The following is a 22,426-nucleotide window of genomic DNA, read 5'->3' on the forward strand; positions in this document are numbered from 1 at the left end:
TACATACTACTTTATAATACTGTACACAAACACAAACATATGCTCACACAAACATACCAGACACTCTTGGAGATCTTATTCCATATTTATCGATTGAATTGACTACTCTACTTTCTACTATTTTAAGGCTTTAACTCCAGGAAATCTAAATAACATTAAAAAGCAAACTAATAATTACGGGATTGTTGACAAAGTTTACTGTAATCAAACCCTTACAACAAAGATTTCAGTAGAAAAGGATTTACGAGAAACAGATTTAAAATTGATATATGGGGATTAGAATAATGCGATATTCCCTAATTTTTGGAACTTTCATGCTTCAAAGACTGTGCTTGTTGGGCTGTCGTGGAGGCCTGTGCACTTTCTGGTATGTCACTTTTGCAGCATTACTTCCATTTTGTCTTCAAACATCAATATTTCTACTAGATGTAGATTCATCTCATCATTTTAGCCACTATAAAAATTTGTAAGAAAGTAATACATTGAGAAGTAAATTGCCAAAAAGTAACCACTAACAACTTCGAAAGGTGTTCTTATAGCCATCAGACAAAAATGGCTTTAAACTGACTCTCTTTTGAAATTCTCAAAAGAACAATTGGTTTAACTAAATTTTAAGCTTGCTTATTAATAAAATCTGTATCCTTAATCAAAGCTCAAATATGTTTTTGATGATGATAATATTATTGAAGTGACACATTTAGTTTCACTGATGTTTTCACACCTCATTCCCAGGTCTTGCTCTCATTATCTCTTGGGGAGAATCAGCAATTAAACCTGGTTCATGCCATGATTCTCAAGGGCAGCTGCCCAGTAGAGGCTGTGAGCAGAAAAGGAGTGCTCTCCCATATGAGCCTACAACAGAGGGTTTTATTTCAAATTAATTTAGTTCTTACTATATTCTGCAACCTCAAAATTATTATACACAATTTATAGATGATGAAATAGTCGAGAAAGAGAAAAGCCACCTCCAACATGCTGGGGTTTGCCCATTACCCAGCCAACCCTTGGCATTCTGCTGTTGAACCCAATTCCACAGACCATCAACATTGGACAAGGCCACTCTGTGACCGTGACAGACAAGACTGCTCTGTAACCGTGTCTGAACACAGACAAAGCATGGACATTGGGCAAACCACAGATGGCCAAACTTGCCCTCTCTATGCTGGCTAAAATGACTGGCTACTACTTTCTTACAAGTTACAGCTTAGTTCACGCTTGTCTTCCCTGTTTCTAGATAAGATTTATTAAGATTTCCAATCATAGAATCCCTCACCCCTGTCTTATGTCCTGCTTCTTGTCAGCAAAGCCCTACTTCTTAAGCCCTTTCCAAGTCACCTAAGACACACACCTAAGGCACATCACCTTCACATCCCAAATGTCTGAGAGGCAGTGGTTTTGAGTCTCCTTAATGACTTTCCTGAAAAGTCAGGTGCCAAACCACAAAAATACCTGTATAAAGTTAGTACTCATTTTTGTTTCTCTCTGGAGTTAATATATCTGAACCATATATGCATTACTTTCTAAAGTGATCTTTAGAAAAAGCTTGTTTACTGCAATATCTAAAGCTCACTAATACAGAATCAATCCCCAGAGGGATAAATATTAGACCTGTATTAAATGTCTTTGGTTTTTAAATATATTTAGGTGACCTATTATAACAGGCATCAAAATAGCATTGCTTGACTTTATTTCAGAACAATATGTCTTCCCATAACAATACTTTCAAAGTAAGCATTTTAAAAAATTCATTGTAGTATGAAGGATTTCATAAGGACTGAATATAAGACAACATCACTTCTTTGAGGGATAACTTTTGGAAAAAATAAAGCTCTCTTTGATATTTGGGCATAACAGGTAGTTACTGATAACTGCACACTTACCATAACTCTCTCCTAGGTGCTTTGTGGGAAAATAATTTATCAAAGTATTAATTTGGTTAAGAAAAAAGCTATTAAGTTATTTGTTCAACTTTTCTTATTTTGAAACCATTAAAACCTACAGAAAAGTTGCCTGCATGATATTTTTTGTGTTGTTCTTATGTCACAAATCGTTCTTCTCTTCCGTTCCAAGCCCTTCGTGAGACTTCTGTCTTGCAGAACGTTTGCATCATAGGAAGAGGAGCCGTAGTTGTGTAAGACTAAAGCATCCTAGCCTTTCTTTTCTTTTTCCCTGAAGTCTGAGCTAATTAAGGGTCTATCGCTATTGTAACAGAGGTGAGAAGGGCCTTGAAGGATGATGGTAGAAGTAATAATAGAAAGCAAAACTATTGTCTCAAGTCTGGTAAATAATGGAGGTGCCTGAGCAGAGGAGACCCCACGTTCTCCTCCTCATAGTGGCCCCCTGTCCCCCTGGAGGTGGCGGGTCATTTGGGGGAATGGCTGAAGGTCCATCAAGGGATGCTCAACCAGGAAGAGAATTGGGACCAAGGCAGTGGAACCACCCTGGACATCAGACTTTATGGGACACGCTTCAGTGGACAATGGGTGTTTTGGTGGCTACTGGGCCATTGGTGACTATTCGTTCAGCATAAGAAATCTGAGACCTCTGAGTGACCCCCGGTTTAGGGGGACCACTGGGCCAGCTATAAAGTTGAAGATGAAACTTATGCCTCTGATTTGACTTAAATAAACGTAAGGTAACTTTTCTTGCACACACGAATTATTTGAGAAAGATTTACAACTTCCATGTAGCAGTGTGAAAAAAGGTAAAACACATTGTTTATATTTACTAAATCCTATCTTTGTTTTCTCAGAGAGTTTAGGTAATTTGCTCAAGGTCATACAGCAAACAAATGGTTGAACCTATATTCAAACCTTGGTCTGTCTATCTGATCTAAAGCCCAGAATCTCTGCACTTAGCAGTTCACTTCAGTTTGTTTAAATCATTGGATAGACAACAGGATATAAAGATAAAGAAGTAGTCAGACTAAGGAATTAGAGTTTGTTGGGAGGCAGTGAACAGTGTGGTCAGATCTGACCTTTGTTTATGTAACAGGTATTTATTATGTTTCCTATGATAAATAAGAACAGACCCTGTCCTCATAAGAGGTCCAGGAGGATTAAGCAGGTTATGTGATCTGCCAGCTACGTGTCCATAAGTTACTTAACTTCTCTGAGCAACAGTTTACCCATTTACAGAATATGAGAAGTAAATGTACCCCCTCTAAATGGAAACTTTGAAGATCAAATGCACTGCTTTTGTAAAAGTGCCTGTAATCATCAAAATGACTCCAAAATGAGAAAGTATGATTCCTACAAACAACTGAGTGGTAACTGGGGCTGGAACCTTTGTGTTGACAGTAAGAATGGAAAGGTTAGGGGTGGGAAATGGTTTGGGAGAAAGAGAGAAAAGTAAAAGATTACCAGACATTTCTTCTTTGAAAATTCAGACTTACAGTATATTGAACATTAAACGTCATTATACGGAGCGCTTACCACATGCCTGACACCACCCAAAGCCCTTGCTGTCCATCAACCCATTTCATCCTTATAACAACCTCGCATGGTCGGCATTGCCATCATCCCACAGAACAGGAAATAAGTAACAGACTTATTAGTAAATCAGAGAGACTTGCCCCAAATCAAACAGCTTCAACAACAAATGCTGGGGGTTTGAAAACAACTCTGCCCAGCCACAAAGCCCTAGTTCTGATCCGTTCCTGTTATTACAAACAATAACCAGTAATGTTCCATGGCTGTGCTGTGACATCACCGTTCACACGGTGAACCTGAGATACTCATCCCACATTCTCCTCATCACCTTCCCCGCCACGTGAACTGCGTGCTTCCAGCATCTCAGGAGCTGGGATAGCTCCTCTGGCAGGCTTATTTCTGGGGTTGGACTGGAGTGGAAATGACCCTATTTTACTCACTGTATGAGGACAGAGTTGAGGAAGAAGGAATAATTTCAGGCCTCGGAGGATGGGAGAATAGGTAGCTCCACTGATTTAGCAGGAAACTTGTTCTCAGACACTGAGTAGGTGGCGAAAGGACCTGAAAAGCCCTCACAAAGAGGAGATCGAATCGACTCTTCAGGGGAAGCAGAATGTGGGCGAAGAGTGACGCCTTCCCAGGATGGCTTCACTCAGTGGTTTTGAAAACAAAATGAGAACATCCATTCTGCCGTTTGAAGCTACTGAGTGTGACCTGCAGGGCTGTAAGGAGAAAAAGGCTGACGTTTGATCCACAAGCAATAAAGAGTCTCCACCCGGCTTTCTAAAATGACAGAAGTCAAAGATGACAAACAGCAGATCCTGGGTCTGAGGACTCAGGAGTGGAGAGAGGAAGCGCAGACTCCAGAATGAGGGTAATGCGTACTAACCGAGCAATGTGGCCGGTAGCAGAGGGTGAAAGAAAAGAGCAAATGGTGCTTGCTCGCTGTTCCAAGCCTATTAAACACCCCACATTAGAAAGCAACCACCATCACCATTCAGTACAGAGAGACTGTCCTTAAACAGCAGCACTTGCCATGATATAAGCAAAAAGATTTTATTTAATTTGACATCTCAGTTTAATTTAGTTTTTCTCAGCTTTATTAACGTATGTGGCTTTCTCAACTTATTGTCAGCCTTCAGATGCGTAAATAATAAAGCAATCGCAGCAGTCTTGTAGTGGTTGGCAATTACATTTAGGGGAAGAAAACCTTTTCTATAGTAACGGCTACTCTTTTACAGTCTCCATTACAAACAGACAGATTGAATTTAGCACATACGAAAAATGAGTACACCCCTATTCCCACTTTTTGTTTGTTTGTTTGGTTTTGTTTTAGTTTTTGCGGTACACGGGCCTCTCACTGTTGTGGCCTCTCCCATTGCAGAGCACAGGCTCCGGACACACAGGCTCAGCGGCCATGGCTCACGGGTCCAGCCGCTCCGTGGCATGTGGGATCTTCCCAGACCGGGGCACGAACCCGTGTCCCCTGCATCGGCAGGCGGACTCTCAACCACTGCGCCACCAGGGAAGCCCAATTCCCACTTTTTAATTGTGCACCGCAGGGAACTTTTCTGAAGCACCATCCACTATGATTTCCGACCAGCTAATGAGGATTTTAGTAAATATTGGGATATACACTGATATTTTCCAGAGTAAATATTGACGTCTGTGTTTTGTCAATATGCAAAATTGGACCTGGGTTCTTTAATAAACACCAGATTTCAAAGTTTCTAAATTTCACTAATTTGGATAATCTTAGATTAGATAAACAGAAGTGTTACGGTGCTGACATCCTTGGATACAGATGCAGGATGGCGCCTGGCTGTGCACTCTTTCCACTGTATGAAACAGATACTCCTCACTATTTCTCTATTCCTTCCATACTATTTGTTATCTTAGTTTAAAGTAAAGTTTGTGTGGTGTGTGTGGTGTGTGTGTATACGTGTGTGATGTGTGTATGTGTGTGTGTGTATATATGTGTGGTGTGTGTGTCTACATGTGTGCCTACGTGTGTAGTGTGTGCTGTGTGTGTCTACGTTTGTGTGTCTACGTGTGTAGTGTGTGTGGTGTGTGGTGTGTGTGCACATGTGTGGTGTGTGTATATGTGTGTATACATGTGTGGTGTGTGTATACGTGTGTGTGTAATGTGTGTGTGTATGTGTGCATATGTGTGTGTGTTGGTATGTGTGTGTATGTGTGTGTGGTGTATGTGTCTACGTGTGTGTGTATATGTGTGTGTATACGTGTGTGGTGTGTGTGTATACGTGTGTATCTTGGCTCTTACTCCTACTGGTCTTTGATGATGTCTAGGAAAAGATTCTGTCCTATTTATTTATTTGAAAAGATCATTTTTTTTATAAAATAGAGAAAATATAATTGAAAAACCAAAGGAAAAGAAAAGAAGCAAACTATTGGCAATATTAGCTACACTACCCAGGCTTAACTTCTTCCTACATATTAATGGGGATTTTTTTTTAAGTAGAAAAAAAGGAAATTGAAACTTAACATAGGCTCAAAAAAGGAGTTTGGAGTAAGGCAGAACATAATGCTGACAGGAGCAACCCACAAACCCTTCACACAGAATGTAGAACGAGAGACGAACAGAAGCTGAAAAGATCTGATGCTTTGAAATACGGGTCTTAATGTTAGGAAGAATTGAGATGAGATAGAATTTTGTCAAATACAAGAAAAACAGTTGCTTTATTTTCTCTCTGCTGTACAAATATGTTATTTTTTGTTGTTTATTTTCAGATTAAAGAATTTAATGTTGGCATTGAAAGAAGAGGAACAGAACAGATAAGATCAAATATTCCCCCACATAATTAAATATAAAGTAGGTCATTTTTATGGTGCTGCACATGGCTTTGGTTTCATTAATTGTTTACATATTCTCTACGAAGCATACACAAATGTTGGAATTTGGGAATATCTAGGAACTGAAGGGGTGAGAGCAGTTTTGGGGAAATTAGTGAAATGAAATTTGAGGTGTTCATATATGTACTTGGAAAGAAAGGAGCTCTTGAAATTACTGGGAAATGGCATAAGGATTGCAGCTCTACAGTCTGACAATCACAGGGAATGACCACAGCCCCATGAAGGCCCAAGTGAAGTGAATGGGGAATTAAAAGTATGCATCATCTGTTTCAGCAATTCACATGTATTACTTTGGTGTGACAATACTATAAAAAGTGAATAATAATTCTGTTTTCCCAATTAGAGAAAATGTTAGGCTATGCACATAATTGTCTTAATTTTACATTTTTCTCTCATACATAAATGTATATTTTTTCAGTCTAGCATTCTTCTATTCATTGGACAAATATTTATTGGCTGCACTCTGTGTCAGTCACTTTTCTAGACACTTAGGATACTTTGAGTTACCCATTCTCCTGGAGCTTACATTCTAGTAGGGAAAAGCAGAAGAAGATGTAAACATGGCACATAAGTAACTATATAGTTTATGAGAGGTGATAACTGCTCCAGGAGAAAAAATTAAAAGTAGCTGTGGTGAGGACCTGGTGAGTCTTGAGGCTGGGATGGCTGAGGGCAGGTTTCTCTAAGCGGACCAGAGACGTGATTGGCTCCTGCTCTCACCTTATGCTAATGTGAATGAAAGCAGACAGCTGAGTTATCCTGAAATCGTACATTTACTTCTTTCGGGTGTTCTTCAACAAGCACGATGAGTTTGGGATGGAGCATCCTAAACGAAATTGAGAACACTTCAACATCACGGCGATTTATTTGGGAAAGTGGATTTGAAGTGGAACCATACAAGACAACAAGGCCAGAGTGATTCATGGGAGAAATGAAGGTAAGACTGGAATGCCAAGTGACAAGTCAGGCCACAGTGACCCTCATGGGAAAGTAAAATAACAAAGCAAACACACAGGTGGACCAGCACTCAGATGCTGGTAGAGACTGTAATGTGCAGAATTTACAATGTGCCTTCCAGAGAACTTTGGTTAATATCTGGTAAAGGTGATTAGGGAATAGTTTGTGATCTGTGTTTATAACCAACCACAAGTTACAGATAATATATAATTATTGTTCACGTTGGTCTCCAATTAGCATTTTAGATTTGAGGTACTCAAAAAGAGATGAAAACTTCTTTGGGCACTCAATTCCAATTTCTTGGAAGCTAAGGATGAAGCTGTATTATGATACAGATGAAGAAGATTCTTATGTGATAGCAAATCAGAAGATGTGGGGAAGAAAAGAGAGCATGTCAAAGAACGTTCATTAAAGTGTGTAACAACTGAAGCTGCGGTACATGTAAGTTATGACTCACAAAGGACCTTGTGCTATGAGAATGGTGTCCCCCCAGGGTGTTGGCTCCCCAGGGACTCTTTTAGAAGGATCACACCATCCAGTGTATGGTTTGCCAAGGGGTGGCCATTTCTTCAGTAATAAGAAGGCAATCCAAGTTGTTAAATAATTGCTGCTTTTTGCTGGGTCAGAAAAAGGGTCCCATTTTAATTCCTTCTTAGCCACAGAAACTAAAGTCTCAAAGTAGAAATATTTAACAGCAAAATATTAAATAAAACTAGATGCTCATGACCTAATAAAAGGAACAATACTTTCCAGCCAAAGTAATGTTTTTCTTCCACTGCAGCTGTATCATACTATTACCAAGAGACATAGGTAGAGAGAGAAGTAGCTTACAGAACAATATCCAGGTATTATTCAGTTAAAACTAACTATCAGTTCATTCTAGAAATAGTAACTATATGTAACTCTAGTTAGAGAATGTTCATTTCAAAAAGTGGAGTACTCTGGTTAAAGTTGCCAATAATATGCATAATTTACATACAAAAATTATATATAAATCATATGTAAAAATTAGAATTCAAGAAGTAAAATAGGTTTTAATTTTCAATGACTGGGAAAGTTATTTGTATCTCACAGTAATTAAGGTCAGCATCATGAATATCAATTGTAGGTTACACAGGAGGAAATTATGAGAAATTAAGCCATACCTATGAAATTGCATTTTAGGGGTCAAATTAATATAACTGCTTTCATACATGTATAAGGGGACATGTACATGAAAACAAAAACATGTTTTTGTTTTGAAAACAAAAACAACTAGTTGGTAAGCTGTCAGTTTCATTGGTTTTCACTTAGATGAGGGCTTCCTATTCAAAAATCATGACTAAAAGAGTATAAATGAGTTTTAGGACTCCCCACGTAATTTACACTTCTTCATTCAATAGATTTTCACATTGGATGTCCAGAAATAAAATGTGAAAGGAGAAAGATTATTACAATAGAAGGAGGGACAGATCTGAAATAGACCTGGAGAAAATGAGCTCAGAGATTCTTAAATGTCTTTTGACCTAAATCTGAAAGCAGGGAAACATATCATAATGTAGTAATCTGAGTAACCACAGTGGCTAACATTTATTAAAGAGTTACACAGTGCTTGGCACCCAGATAAGCATTTTACATTCAGTTCCCCATGAATGAACTTTATTCGCTCAATCATCAATTAATTTATCAAACCTTTACTATGTGCAAGGCTCTGTACACAGTGATTCTCAACAGGGCTGTATCTGTCATTTGGCAGAACAATTCTTCACTGTGTGTGACTGCCCTGTGCATTGCAAAGTGACTGGCATCACTGCCCACAAGTACTGGTGAGGTTCCCCTGTCCTGCTGACAAACAAAGAAGCCTCTTCTCACCTTTCTAAACTCATGGGAGAGGCAGTACCAACCCTGCCCGATGGAGCTGGAAGGACACGATCTCTGCCATCCAGGAGCTGGTGCTGGTACCATTTTGCCCATGTACTTAAAGATACATGGGGAGCTGAATTAACTGCAGCAGGCAATTAGGCCATCATCATCCTCATAGCTAACACTTATATGTTGTCTGAAGCAAAGATGCAAGAACCTTAGGTATACTACCTTTTTACAAACCTCCAGGAGAGACCCTACTATTTATCTCCATTTATAGGTAAGGAAACTGAGGCACAGAAACATAAATAACTGCCAAGAATTCCATGACTAGAAAGTAGTCAAGCTGGGGTTCAAACAGGCGGTCAGGCTGCAGAGTCAACTTGTAATATCCAGGGAGCAGATGTTCTAAACACCCCTCCCAGGACAGTATTTTCAAGCATGCTATATTTATAAAATGCTTAAAATTTAAAAAAAAACCCTTAAAACTGAATGCATGGCTGAGCTGGGGGCATACATTTGAAACGAGACCCTAAATCCATATAGATACAAAAGCTCTGAAACTAAAACTTTAGTTTCTATCAGGCCACAACATAAGTATTGGGATTCAAACCTGCCAAACTAAGCAGTGTGGAAGGTGACATCTGGAGATACCCCAAAAAGCCATGAACGAATGAACTGGAAATAAACCTGCCCAGCAGAGGGTGAGATAGGGTATCTCTGACTGTCTTTTCCTTCAGATATCTCAATGAGTGAGTAAATCCTTTGCTATATCAGATCTTTGCTCAAAAAACATCACTTTCTCAGTGAGTTCTACCCTGACAACCCAATGTCAATTGTGACTTGCTGCCCTCCTGAATTTACATTACCCTGATATATGTTATAGCACTTATTGTATTTTCACATATTTAATTCATAAATAAATAATAAATTATTATTATTTTTAAAATCATTATTAGGCACAAATTAATTATGCTTCACAAGGACAGGGATTTTGTCTGCTTTGTTCACAGATGGATTCCCGGAACCTAAAACCAGCAGCCTAATGTTTCCGTTTTGACCTAAGTGCAGAGGCCAAAAGGAAGGAAGTCTTCTGTGAGTGTGTGATTGTTCACCCCAAACTTGCTTTCATCAGCCGGTTGGCAGACTCTACTACCTCAGTGGCTCCAAAGTTTAAATTTACAGTAACCGACGGTACAAATGGAGAATCATACCCAGGAATACAACAAAGAATTTTACAAGATACATAGGCATAGGCTGCTTCTAATTCTGCACCTTCCTGAAACTGATCTGTCCCAGAACTTGCTAGAAGTATAGACTGGTTCTCCTTTCCACCTCTCTTTTCACAATCTCCCTCTTTCCAATTCATACTTCCAGAAAAAAAGGGTATATCCCTCACACCCCCTGAATCTTACTATGTCCCTTTCTCAATGGATACAATCTTCCAGGCTACAAAAGAAAGAGACAATTGGAAATACTGGTACAGGTGAGAAGAAAGCAAATCCTCTACTGATTGCGTCAGAAATCCTCCTGCAATTCAAGGAGAAAATAATAGATGTATCTGTTGACAAAATGAAAACCTAACTTCAGATGGCAGCATCTTATTTCCCTTCTTAATCTTATTGGATCTCTTTCTTGAACTCCATACCCTCCCCTACACACTGAAAAAAATAATAATCATTTTCCCTCTCACTCCATGAACTCTAGACCTTTCTTACAGACTCTTCATCCGACGCTGCCTCTTTAAGTCAGTGATTTCTTCCTTCTAGCCCAGTTCTCTTATCTCTCTATGTCCAACCTTCAAAAAAGTCACCCATTCCTAAGGATTCTGTGATAAATATTTGTCTTTTATCTTTTACAGTATTTATTTGTTTACAGCATTTATTTGGGGTCCCCCTCTACAAAGCACTTTAGTTTTTGACAAACTTTCTCTTTCAGTTCATATATTCCTGTTAAGAGAATCCTCATGTTCACCAAATTCTTTCAAAAGAAGTTCTAGGAAGATGACAAGTTGGAGAAATTTAGGAATATGACATCATAAGACCAGCATGTCAAAAACTGAATGCATCTTCTGTTTCCCCATCTCAAGCTATGGCTTGGTAACACTGATCAGAGAAGAGTGGATAACTTGAATGGAGGCTGGAAGAGAGCTTGATATCAGAAAGACAAAGAGGAAAATCAATGAGGTTATTCTCAAAATTACCCAGGGAAAAGTACAGAGTAGGAATGATGAGAATTCAGAGCTGCGGTCCTCAACGTTTGTTATTGCCCCAGATCATTCACCGATGGCAAAACGCTGCTGTCAGTTACAGACTTCAATGCACAGAATGATTCCCAAGGTGGCACATTCTCAATGATTCTCAAGGTTAGAGTTCCATGGATATTTCAGAATCTCAGTTAAAAATCGCTGCTGTAAGTCATTCCACAATGAAGACTTTTATATACAGATCCATCCCAGTCCCTCTTGAAAATCACCATGGCAGAGTTCCAGGCGGGCGGCAAGGCTGATCAGCAGCGTGAAAGCCGGAGGGGGACAGGGTGCAATCTCCTGGTCCCTGCTCTCAGTTCTCAAGTCTGGGTGTCAGGGGGATTGGTGGTTCCTATATGTGGTATTAAGGCAAAATCAGAATGATAGGTATGTTTAAGATGAAAGTAGTAATTACCTTTTGTTTAAATTTTGTCCCCTAAATGAGGAGAGATATTTTTTCTGATTATAAAAATAGTACCTGATGAAGTCAAGGAAAATCAATATTAAAAAGAAGCACTTATATGCTATGTTATGACCTCATATTTTCATTTAATAATATAATTTGGGTGTATTTCATATCTATAAATGTAAACATGCAAAGGATATACAGAAGTGTATAATATGGAATTACCTTTAATTTATTTAGACAATTCCCTAATGATGAATATTGAAGTTTTTTCACTTTTTTTTGCTATAAAATGATGATGTCTTACTTATCATCTCTGTACACATGTTTTTTTATTCCAGAAAGTGGTACTGTCGAGTCAAAGGGCATGCCATAGAAACTTTGGGTACCTCTTGACAACCTGTACTTCAAAATGTTTTCCAGTATAAATTTCCACCAAAAGTGCAAGAGAATTTCCATTCTGACTCTCAGCAGTAATGGGATTTTTCAAATACAGAGAGTTTAAGATGTTGTTGAAAAAGTCCAGTAGAGAAGACCCAACTGATTAAAGTAAAGAGGCCAGAGCAGAAAGGGTTGGTTTGGAAGCTATTTCCATGGTTAGAAGAAGCCATGACAATGTCATTTTTCAAAGAAAAAAGTGTATGAGGGAAGAGAATTGATAGATCCAGTTTCTATCTTAGCAAAATCTCAACATTTGGAGGGTGGGAGAAAGGAGAAGATCCATAGAAAAAGTTAGAATGAAATGATCAGTAAACTAGGAGGAAATTAAGATGAAAGAAGTGTAATGGAAGGCAAGGTAGAGGAGATTTTTTTTTCTTTTTAGAATACCACATAATAATAACTAGCACTTGAGTCATTCTGTATCCCAAAGCCTCAAAGCACTTTGCAGCCTAATCATTTGAATTTTAGAATACCCTTGGTAGAGAGAGAGTAATTCAATAGGAAAACTTGGATAAAAAGAAGTAAGATGGAGGGCTTAAAAGTTTACTCAACCATGGCAATTCCACGAACTCAAAACCTCGGGTTAAGGAAGGAAATGTTGACTCTCCTCTAAATTACTGTATATATAATATTTACCATTCTCAGTTTCAGATGATTTCCAGAGCCATAGTTCAGCAGCTGCAGTTTAAAAGCTGTGAATTTAAACATCTCAGTATAACAGCTGAGGAACTTGTTCTCAGAAAACAAAAATCTCAGGAGACACAAAGAGTTTTCAGGCTTCCCATGTTCACCCCACCATTTCTGATTTTGTTTTCCATGTGGGGCTCTGAAGAGACTAACCTACAGTTGAGTCAGTGAATCCTGCACATTTCAAGGGACTATGTCAACCCCTTCTATAAAAGAGTTTACATTTAAATGAACAGAGTTAAGTTGATTTTTTACGTGTGTGGATCCATGAATTTTGACACATGTGATCATGTAACCACCACCACAATCAGAATATAGAACAGTCCCATCACCCCTCAAAACCTCCTTTCAAGTCACACCACCCCTCACTCCTACCCTTAGCAAGCACTCATCTGTTCTCCATCGCTATAGCTTTGTCTTTTCCAGAATGTAATATAAAAGGAATCGTACAGCACGTAATCTTCAAGATTGATTTTTTCCATTTATCATAATGCCTGTGAAATTCATCTGTGTTGTTGCATGCATCAGCGTTTTGTTGCTTTTAACTGCTGATTGTATTCCATGGTACAGAAGTACTACAGTTGGTTTATTAATTCACCACTGGGAGACACTTGAGTTGATTCCAGTTTGGGGCCATTATGAATAGAGTCTCTATAAACATTTATGTACAAACTTGTGTGAACATATGTTTATATTTTTGCCTGGATAAACACCTAGCATTCTTTCAAAAGAAAGCAGTAGGTTTTCCAGGTCATATAATAAGCATAGAGTTAATTTTATAAGAAACTGACAAACTTTTCCAGAGTGTCTCTACTGTTCCATACTTCTTCACACTGTTTTGTTTCAGCAATGTACAGTTGCTCTGTATAATCACTAGCACTAAATATTGTCTGTTTATATACATATACATTTACTGTTAGTTATTCTAACGGGATGTGGTACCTTATAGTGGTTTAACTTGCATTTCTGTAAGGGCTAATTATGTGGAACATCTTTCTGTGTGCTTACTTACTATCCATATATCCTCTTTGGTAAAGTGTCCATACATGTTTTCGTCCCATTTTTAATTGGGTTGTTTGCTTTTTTCTATTGGTTTTGAGTGTTCTTTGCACACTCTCCATACAAGTCCTTTGTCAGATATTTGCAAAGCAAATTATCACCTTTTCACCCAGTCACAGTTTGTTTTTTCATTCAAACTGTCATTCACAGAGAAAAAGTTGTTTCTTTTTTTTTTTTATTCTGCCATTTGTCATTTAGTTTCCTCCTAGAACTACTTATTCTTTACCTCCATTTTTCTCTTGAGCATCATGTGTTCAGATGAACTGGAGTGTTATTAAGCTAACCTGACCTTTCAGCTATACTTAAAACAGGGAAGCCCATCTCTTTTGTAAAGGTTTCATCTACTGAAAGCTTTTCCTGGCAGCAACTGGTGCTCTGCCTTCTGATGCCTTTATCTCTTAACTCTGTTTCCATTGATTGTTTTATGTTATCTGTGTATCCCCCAGCAGAGAAACAGGGAGTCCTTGTACAGGGTGGTTATTTGTGTGAATAATTTAATATTTATTATTCATCTCATGCATTATTTTCCAAGGCGATAGTAAGCCTGACAATTTTTGAGGACCGAGTTGCATTTTAACTACAAATAAGGTTACTGTAGTAGGATAAACAGTGGAAAATTATTGTTTAGCAAGGGGATCCTAGAAAAGTGATAGGAATTGTTGTGTTATCAATATAATTGATATGATTTAAAGGTCAAAACAAAAGAGGATAATCTGAAATTTCAGACCTTGGGTTAAACCCGTGAAGAGATGCAGCTCATGCCTCTGTGTAGAGAGCATTAAACTTTAGACATTCAAAATCAATGGAAATCTATCTGACTTGAAAGATCTTTTATAATTAAGAAACAACATCTGATGCTCAGAAAAAAACGAGTCAAGAAAACAGCTTCAAGCATGAGACAGCTTGGAAAGTGTCTGTCTATTAAGTGACAAGATGAAATTAAACTGAAAACGAGTATCGTCTAACCTAGTTATGATCCAATTGATATGCTGGAGAGCCACCGAGACTCTTGAATAGCATCACTAAAAATTAGACAGGCATGATTCCTATAAGCCACAATACTTGCAGTGGGTCTCCTGGAACTTTCTAATTAACCCCAGTGAAATTTCAAACATGATTTTTCTATTGCCTTAAGTGTTACGAAAAAAAAAAGAAACTGTCAGAAAGGACTATGATCTTTACTTGGGGAATTGCATCGACTGACCCACTGTCATTGGGGGACCACTTTGATGTGAAGAAGAATGAATGGCTCTGTGTTGATACACCTCCATGCTTAACTTGGCTTCTCTGTGATAAACCTAACATTTGCAAAAGGTTCAGAGGACATCTGTGGGAACATAAACAGAGGAACTCTGACGGTCCAGGAAAAACAGAATGCTCTGAGAGCTGGCATAGACACATTCCATTTTGGAAGTATACATTTTCAAACACTCAGTATTACTTTTAATCACACACATGCACGGGCACATGTGCACACACACACACACACACAATATTACAGCTGATAATTAACTACTGAATTTTTGCCTCAATTTGAAAAAGTCTGGGCAGTTTAAGCCTGCCTGGATTTTTCTTCTTTAAAAAATAAGATTTTTTATATTTCAAATGTGTTTAGTTTGCTACAGAGGAACATACATAGAACAGATACTTTAAAATGAATGAGGTCATTACTAATATAATTGAGAGAACATCCACTAATTAAAAAAACGCAAGGGTACATAAGCATAAGTACTCTTAAATTACCAGCAAATTATGTGATGCAAGATAGCTCAAAAATATTCTCTGCAATTAATCTAGACAATAATGCAATAATTTGCATCTTGATAACAGCAATTTAAAAAAATCAACATGTTTTACTGATTAGAAAAGAACAATTTTTCACAATGGGGCCGATTTGTTCATCTGCATAATAAAGTAAATAGAAACTTTATGTTTATGTCATACTAAAAATAAGTTAAAACCATACACTCTGGTTAAGAAAATTTATACAAATATATTAAGCAGCATGACATATCAGTTACTTACAGTCTTTAATAGTGTCATTTTTTTTTTTTTTTTTTTTTTTTTTTTTTTTTTGCGGTATGCAGGCCTCTCACTGTTGTGGCCTCTCCTGTTGCGGAGCACAGGCTCCGGATGCGCAGCCTCAGCGGCCATGGCTCACGGGCCCAGCTGCTCCGTGGCATGTGGGATCTTCCTGGACCGGGGCACGAACCCGTGTCCCCTGCATCGGCAGGTGGACTCTCAACCACTGCGCCACCAGGGAAGCCCGTGTCATATTTTTTTTAAACTTAAAAAAATGTCCAATTCAACATGGATTCATTACCCAAGTCCCTGGAACTTCTGTTTCTTTATTATCTTTTGAAGTTATTATAATCATCTGAGTGTCCAAAATACAAGCCTCCAGGATGAGTGCCCAGTTTCAAAGGTGTCCGCATTCTGGAGGCATCTGAGGGCAGGGTCCTGTTCCCCAGATATGTGAGCCAGAGCTGAGGATGAGTGTGGTTCAAAATGGAGAACACACTCGGCCCTGAGGAATTATCCCTCCGACAAAGACAACAGGTGACGTGCTTTCCTAACAAAAGCTGATGTCAGCAGTCACTGACTTATTTGGGAAGGTCATTTATAATACTCTTATAATGCAGATGTGATTCATGAGCGCGTACGGCAAAGGACCAAGTGTCCATCACCTGTCAACTAACTGCCTTGGCTGTGTAGTTCAAAATTTGAGGGTACAACTTAATAACTGAAGAAACCAAAGCTCAGCTGAATATTTTAATGAATAAAAGTGGCACAATGCCTTGAATCACGATCTTCTGCATACAGGTTTTGTGTAGTCCTTGCCCGTCAAACCTTTCCCACTTGAATTATTTTTCAGTTAAACTGCAGATTCTAAAATCCCTTCCTACGGGGTTGCTCAGCCCCACCTTTGTCCTCTTGCAGCAGCGTTCACTTACATCCCACTTTACTGGCTCAACAAGGTCTCCCCACCAGACAGTGGACAGCCCAACATCAGGGTTTTGTCTTAATCACGTTTGTTTTCTCAGTTCTTAGCACATGGTTGGCACACCCTCTGCATTTCAAGGAACAAGTGAATACTTACTAAACAGCAGAAGAATGACAACATAGTTCTGGTATTAACAAGCTATGTGGCTTTGAGAAGTCACTTAACCCCTCTTAGCCTTCAAATTAAAAAAAAAAAAAAAGGTGACGTAGGTGGTCAGGAAAAGAGAACATTCCAGATAGGAAAAGAAAACTTGAAAACAGGGAGACAGAAGGGAGCACGGTATACTCATAAAATAGCAAATGATTCATCAAGTTTAGACAGCCTGCAAACTTTGTGCTTTTGACTTTTTTCATACAACCCCAGATTTTCACACCACAGACGCTGAAAGCCCTAAAGTATAGTTCATTGGTCTAATTTCAACTTTCAGCTAAAAGGTGAGCAATGCTGGCTTCCCACTCTTCCAGGTGCCCCAGGAGGCACCGGCCAAACCTTTGCCAGCCTTGCTCGTGGTGCAGCCACTGGAAGATTCCCTTTATTCAGATGTGGAGTCAAGTGCTGGAAGCCCTGTGAGAGAGGAACTGGCGTCCCCTGAAGGAGAGTCACTGTCTCAGCAGGTCCTGACGGTGTTGTGTTGAGAACTTGTCCACGGTGGGGGACAGCTGGTGGCCTCTTGGTTTAGTTCCCTTCATCCAGTGCCCATGGGGTTCAAGGTAGTTTTCATGAGGAAGCAACGCCAACCCCCAGTTTGCCTAACCCTGTCGCCTCATCTATTGAGGAGAAGAGAACGGTCAACAGCCAAGGGTAACAGGCCAGGTTCTACTGTGACCCCAAACCACGTCCCCACAGCTCACACTCATTCAGCCACCCCAGCCCCGTGGGGCCCTCCACCTCCCAAACTCCCAGCCCAGGGCCTTGGTCCTGCTTCCTCCTCACCCTAGACCAGTCTTCCTGCACTGGCTACACGGCTGGCTTAGCCTCACTCTTTGTAACTCAGTCACCTACTCAAAGACTCCGACAACTCTATCCAGAGCCAAACCCTCCACACCAAAGCCACTCTCCCTTTGTCCACTGCATAGCATATATCCCAGTCGGCAATAATGTCTATATTTGTTTTCCTATTTCCTGCCTGTAACGCCCACTAGCATGTAAACCATGAAGAACCTGGTGCATACCAAGTGCTCAGTTAAAAAAATAATAATAATGAAAGAAATACATCCACATAGAAAGAAGACAAGTCCAATAAATTCCTCTTATTTAAACTTGTAAATTGAAAGAAATGGCTTAAGGTTAAATGTATTTGGTGTGATTATTTTAATATGCCCATAGCATGTGCATGAGAGCATAAAACACTCATTCCATACAAAAATGCCAGGGCGTAAACACTGCCTGTTGGGCCAACTAAGCAGCTCTGACAGGAAAAATAGGAAGCAAAACAATACTGCAAATCACCAAAGTTATGGGGAAAACATAATATCAATTAGATTATAATTATGTAAACTGGAATCCATCCTGAACACGGAGGCTAATCATCTATGAAGAGCAGCTGACACTATACAAAGAAAACAAGCATTTCTAAGTAATATAGGGACTCTGATCTGGTTTCTCCATTCCGGCAGTAAAATTTCAGCAATACTGCGGAAAACAGCATAAATGACAGAAATGTATCTGACCATGTGCAAATAATACTCCCTATTTTTATTACAAACTTTAGTGAAGAAATTTTAGGTGTGTTAAAAACTTTTAAAGAGCTAGAACTCTGTCCTCTGCACTCTAAATAACCCTTTCCTGAACATTCTCATACACAAATATTTGTCTGCAACTGAGCTGTTATCTTAAGGTACATTCCTATAAGAGGAATTACTGAATCGAAGAGTATGCATTTATATATATATAATTGTGGCCCTCTAGAAAGACAAGGCTCTTGACCACTGACCTTCATCATCAATTTTCCCCATTTATTCCAATTCAATATTTAAACAATGGTACTTTTAGCTAAATTCACATTGAACATTTCTTTTTTATGATTTGTCTGTTCATATGTATTTTTTCCATTATTCTATCAGCATGCTGATCTTGTTCTGAATTTGACAGACATACTGTTGCTAATGATTTTTCCAGATTTTCACTTGCATTTTAATTTCATGGTGCTTTTGGACATGCCAAAGTTTTGTGTTTCATAAAGATTGATCGACTGATATTCTCCTTTGAGCTTTTTCATTACTTTTATGCTTATGAAGTTCTGTGAAATTTTGCAATCAGATATTCAAGTATCTGTTTTCTAGGTGATTAAGGCATCATTTTTCACAATTAAATCTTTAATATGGCTAATTTCTTATACTGATCTAACTTAATTTTTTTTCTCTCAAATAGTTAGCTAGATATCTAAGAAGTGTTTATTGAAAAATGCTTTATTCCCTAACTGGTTAATAAGCCACTTTATCACACACTAAAACTTTTTAAGTGCTCTGGTCTGAATAAAGTTTCTTGTAATCGACTAAAAACTAAAGAGAAATAGGAGAAATTAAACAGAATTAGAATATGAAAAACTACAAGTTTTCAAGAACAAATTTTTAAAGTAAAACTGCATCAGATCTTTTGAAATACTGTGAATTCCCCCAATATGAGATATGTTTTATTCAAGGATAAATCTTGAGGAATTCATTAAGGATTTTCAATTATTGTTATTTCTTTTGGATGAGCTGTGATCATGGATTATTTTACTACTTACTTTTTTTGGCAATAAAAATCATTGTTAATATTTTCTGTTACAATGTTTTTCCAGGAAGTGTTCATTCTAGTGGCATATGTATCCTCATCAATAAACATGAAATTTATCTTATTAAATATTGAGAGTTCAGGTTATGTTAAGTCTTAGGCTTTTGTTGTGATCTAGTCCAAATCCACACTTCGTAAGCTACTAGCAAATTAATCAAAATGCATTATGTGAAGTTTTTATATACCCATATCTTTTGACATCAGTTATCTAAAATATTTGATTATTTCTCATAGATAACGTTCCAGCTTTGATTTTTTCTGTCTCATATGCCTTGCTCACTTATATAAGTAGCCTTGGATATTATTGAAGTTATCAAGAATTTCAATTTAGAGAAAATATGAATCCCTGAAAAGACAGCAATTTAGAAATTAATTTAGAAATATAATCACATTTCTGTGCTAGTTTCTAAGATAAAATCGCAATTATATTGACCAAAGACAAGAGGCTGATCCCTAGATAGGTCCCAAAAATTATACTAACGATAGTAGCAGAACTATTAGAAAAACTCCATGACAATGATAGCTATCAACATAAATCACATGAAAACAAATTGAGTATAAATACTAAGCTGAAACAAAATACAATTTTAAAAACTGGACTGCTTCGACTAGATTTGGTTGTTGCCTGTCCTTCTGAATTAAAACTTTAATCATTTTATCCAAACATAAATATTCCCTAAAATATACAGTTATAACTTTTTTAAAAATTTATTTTTGGCTGCGCTGGGTCTTTGTTGCTGTGTGTGGGCTTTCTCTAGTTGCAGAGAGCGGGGGCTACTCTTCGTTGTGGTGCACGGGCTTCTCATTGCAGTGGCTTCTCTTGTTGCGGAGCACGGGCTCTAGGTGCACGGACTCAGTACTTGTGTCTCGCGGGCTTAGTTGCTCCGCGGCATGTGGGATCTTCCCGGACCAGGGCTCGAACATGTGTCCCCTGCACTGGCTGGCAGATTCTTAACCAGTGCGCCACTGGGGAAGTCCAAAAATAACTTTTAAAGAGGCTTGGCTTTCCCAATCTCTTTTTCTTTCTGTATATTTTGATTGTTTGTGACTTAGAAATCTCTATAGAAGTTTATACATTTGAAATGCCTAACAGTATTTATGATAGTAACACAATTTCTTTAATGTGTTCAGATATCTTTCAATAAGAACTTGAGAGAGTATTAGAAAGACCTTCCTTTGGAAAACAAAACAAAACAAACTCACCAAATAAAACAAACCCCCGAATCCCTCCTCTGCTGCATGGTACTCTATGGTGCCAGGAAGTGTACAACTGGAGATTATGGCTTTGGTTAAGGACTTATTAAAAATTTAGTACCTCTAAAAGGGTGTCTTCACATGTCCTTGGATGACATATGGTAAAATCCGTTCTTCAGATTGTTTGATGACATAAGTTGATTTTATATGACAATGGAAAGGAGAAGGAATGAAGAGATCTGTTGTTGCCTGAGAGGAACCCAGCAACTAAATACCCTAGGAGACAAAGTGTTGCAGAAGGAAATTCTTTGCACAACAGAGAAAGAGAATGAAGGTGGGCGTCAGGGGTGGAAGGTGAGTGGGAAATCTAGAGTGTTGGCTTTAAAAAGTGTGTTCCATGGACCAGCAATGTCAGCAACACTTGGAAGTTTGTGAGAAATACAAGTTCTTGGGTCACACTCAGTCACTGAATCAGAAACTGCAGCAGGGCCCAGACATCTGTTTTTAACACGCCTTCCAGGTGAGTCTTTTATTATTATTATTATTATTATTATTATTTGTGGTATGCGGGCCTCTCACTGTTGTGGCCTCTCCCGTTGTGGATCACAGGCTCTGGACACACAGCCTCAGCAGCCATGGCTCACGGGCCCAGCCGCTCCGCGGCATGTGGGATCTTCCCGGACCGGGGCACGAACCCGTGTCCCCTGCATCGGCAGGCGGACTCTCAACCACTGCGCCACCAGGGAAGCCCCTTCCAGGTGATTCTGATGTACACTCAACTTGAGAACCACAAATGTGTTTTTACTTCAGAATGTTTGCCTCATCTTCTGATCAGGAACAATGAAGTGAAATATTCTTTCTAAAATACATTTTTTTCTTTATGTACATATTAACATTCTTCCCTAGAAAAACGTAACATACTACAGTTGGCCTTCCATAGCCACAAGTTCTCCATCTGTGGATTCAAGCAATCCGAAGTTCCAATTCAATCCAAGGATAGGGAGGGCCAACGGTAGCTCACCATTGTATACAAGGGACTTGAGCATCCTCAGATTTTGGTCCAAGGGAGTCCTGAAACCAATCCCCCATGAACACTGACAGACAACTATACTGATAATTTAGTTGGAAAGAAGGAAGGAAGGGAGGGTGGGGAGGAGAGGAAGGAAGAAAAGTTAACATGGAATGCTAAGTTTCTTATATAAGTTCAGCTAGTATTTCCCATACTCTAATATGCCTAAAATTTCACCAGTGAATTTGTTAAAAACACAGATTTCAGGTCTCGCCCTCTAGGATCTGGTCTAGGTAACTAGAGCACAAATGCAAGACTCTATTCCAAACCAACACTAAAAGTGATCCTGACAAGTCTGATGGGCCCCATTTGCAATCGCTGACCTGAACATCAATAGGAAGATAATTATCCTGTTGATTGTGTGTCAAAGGACAGGTGAACACATCAGCACACTAAAATTCCTGCAGGTTGTTGGTATATAATCATTTACCTTAGGGCC

At 38.7% G+C, this 22,426-nt stretch overlaps 1 protein-coding gene across 2 annotated transcripts in view; it reads right to left on the bottom strand.

The window, feature by feature from the left end:
- NALF1 (NALCN channel auxiliary factor 1) overlaps positions 1 to 22,426 on the bottom strand; it is a 587,545-nt gene that overhangs the window by 277,167 nt on the left and 287,952 nt on the right. The window lies entirely within an intron of this gene.

Source organism: Mesoplodon densirostris, chromosome 17, assembly GCF_025265405.1.
Source record: "Mesoplodon densirostris isolate mMesDen1 chromosome 17, mMesDen1 primary haplotype, whole genome shotgun sequence".
NCBI lineage: Eukaryota > Metazoa > Chordata > Mammalia > Artiodactyla > Ziphiidae > Mesoplodon > Mesoplodon densirostris.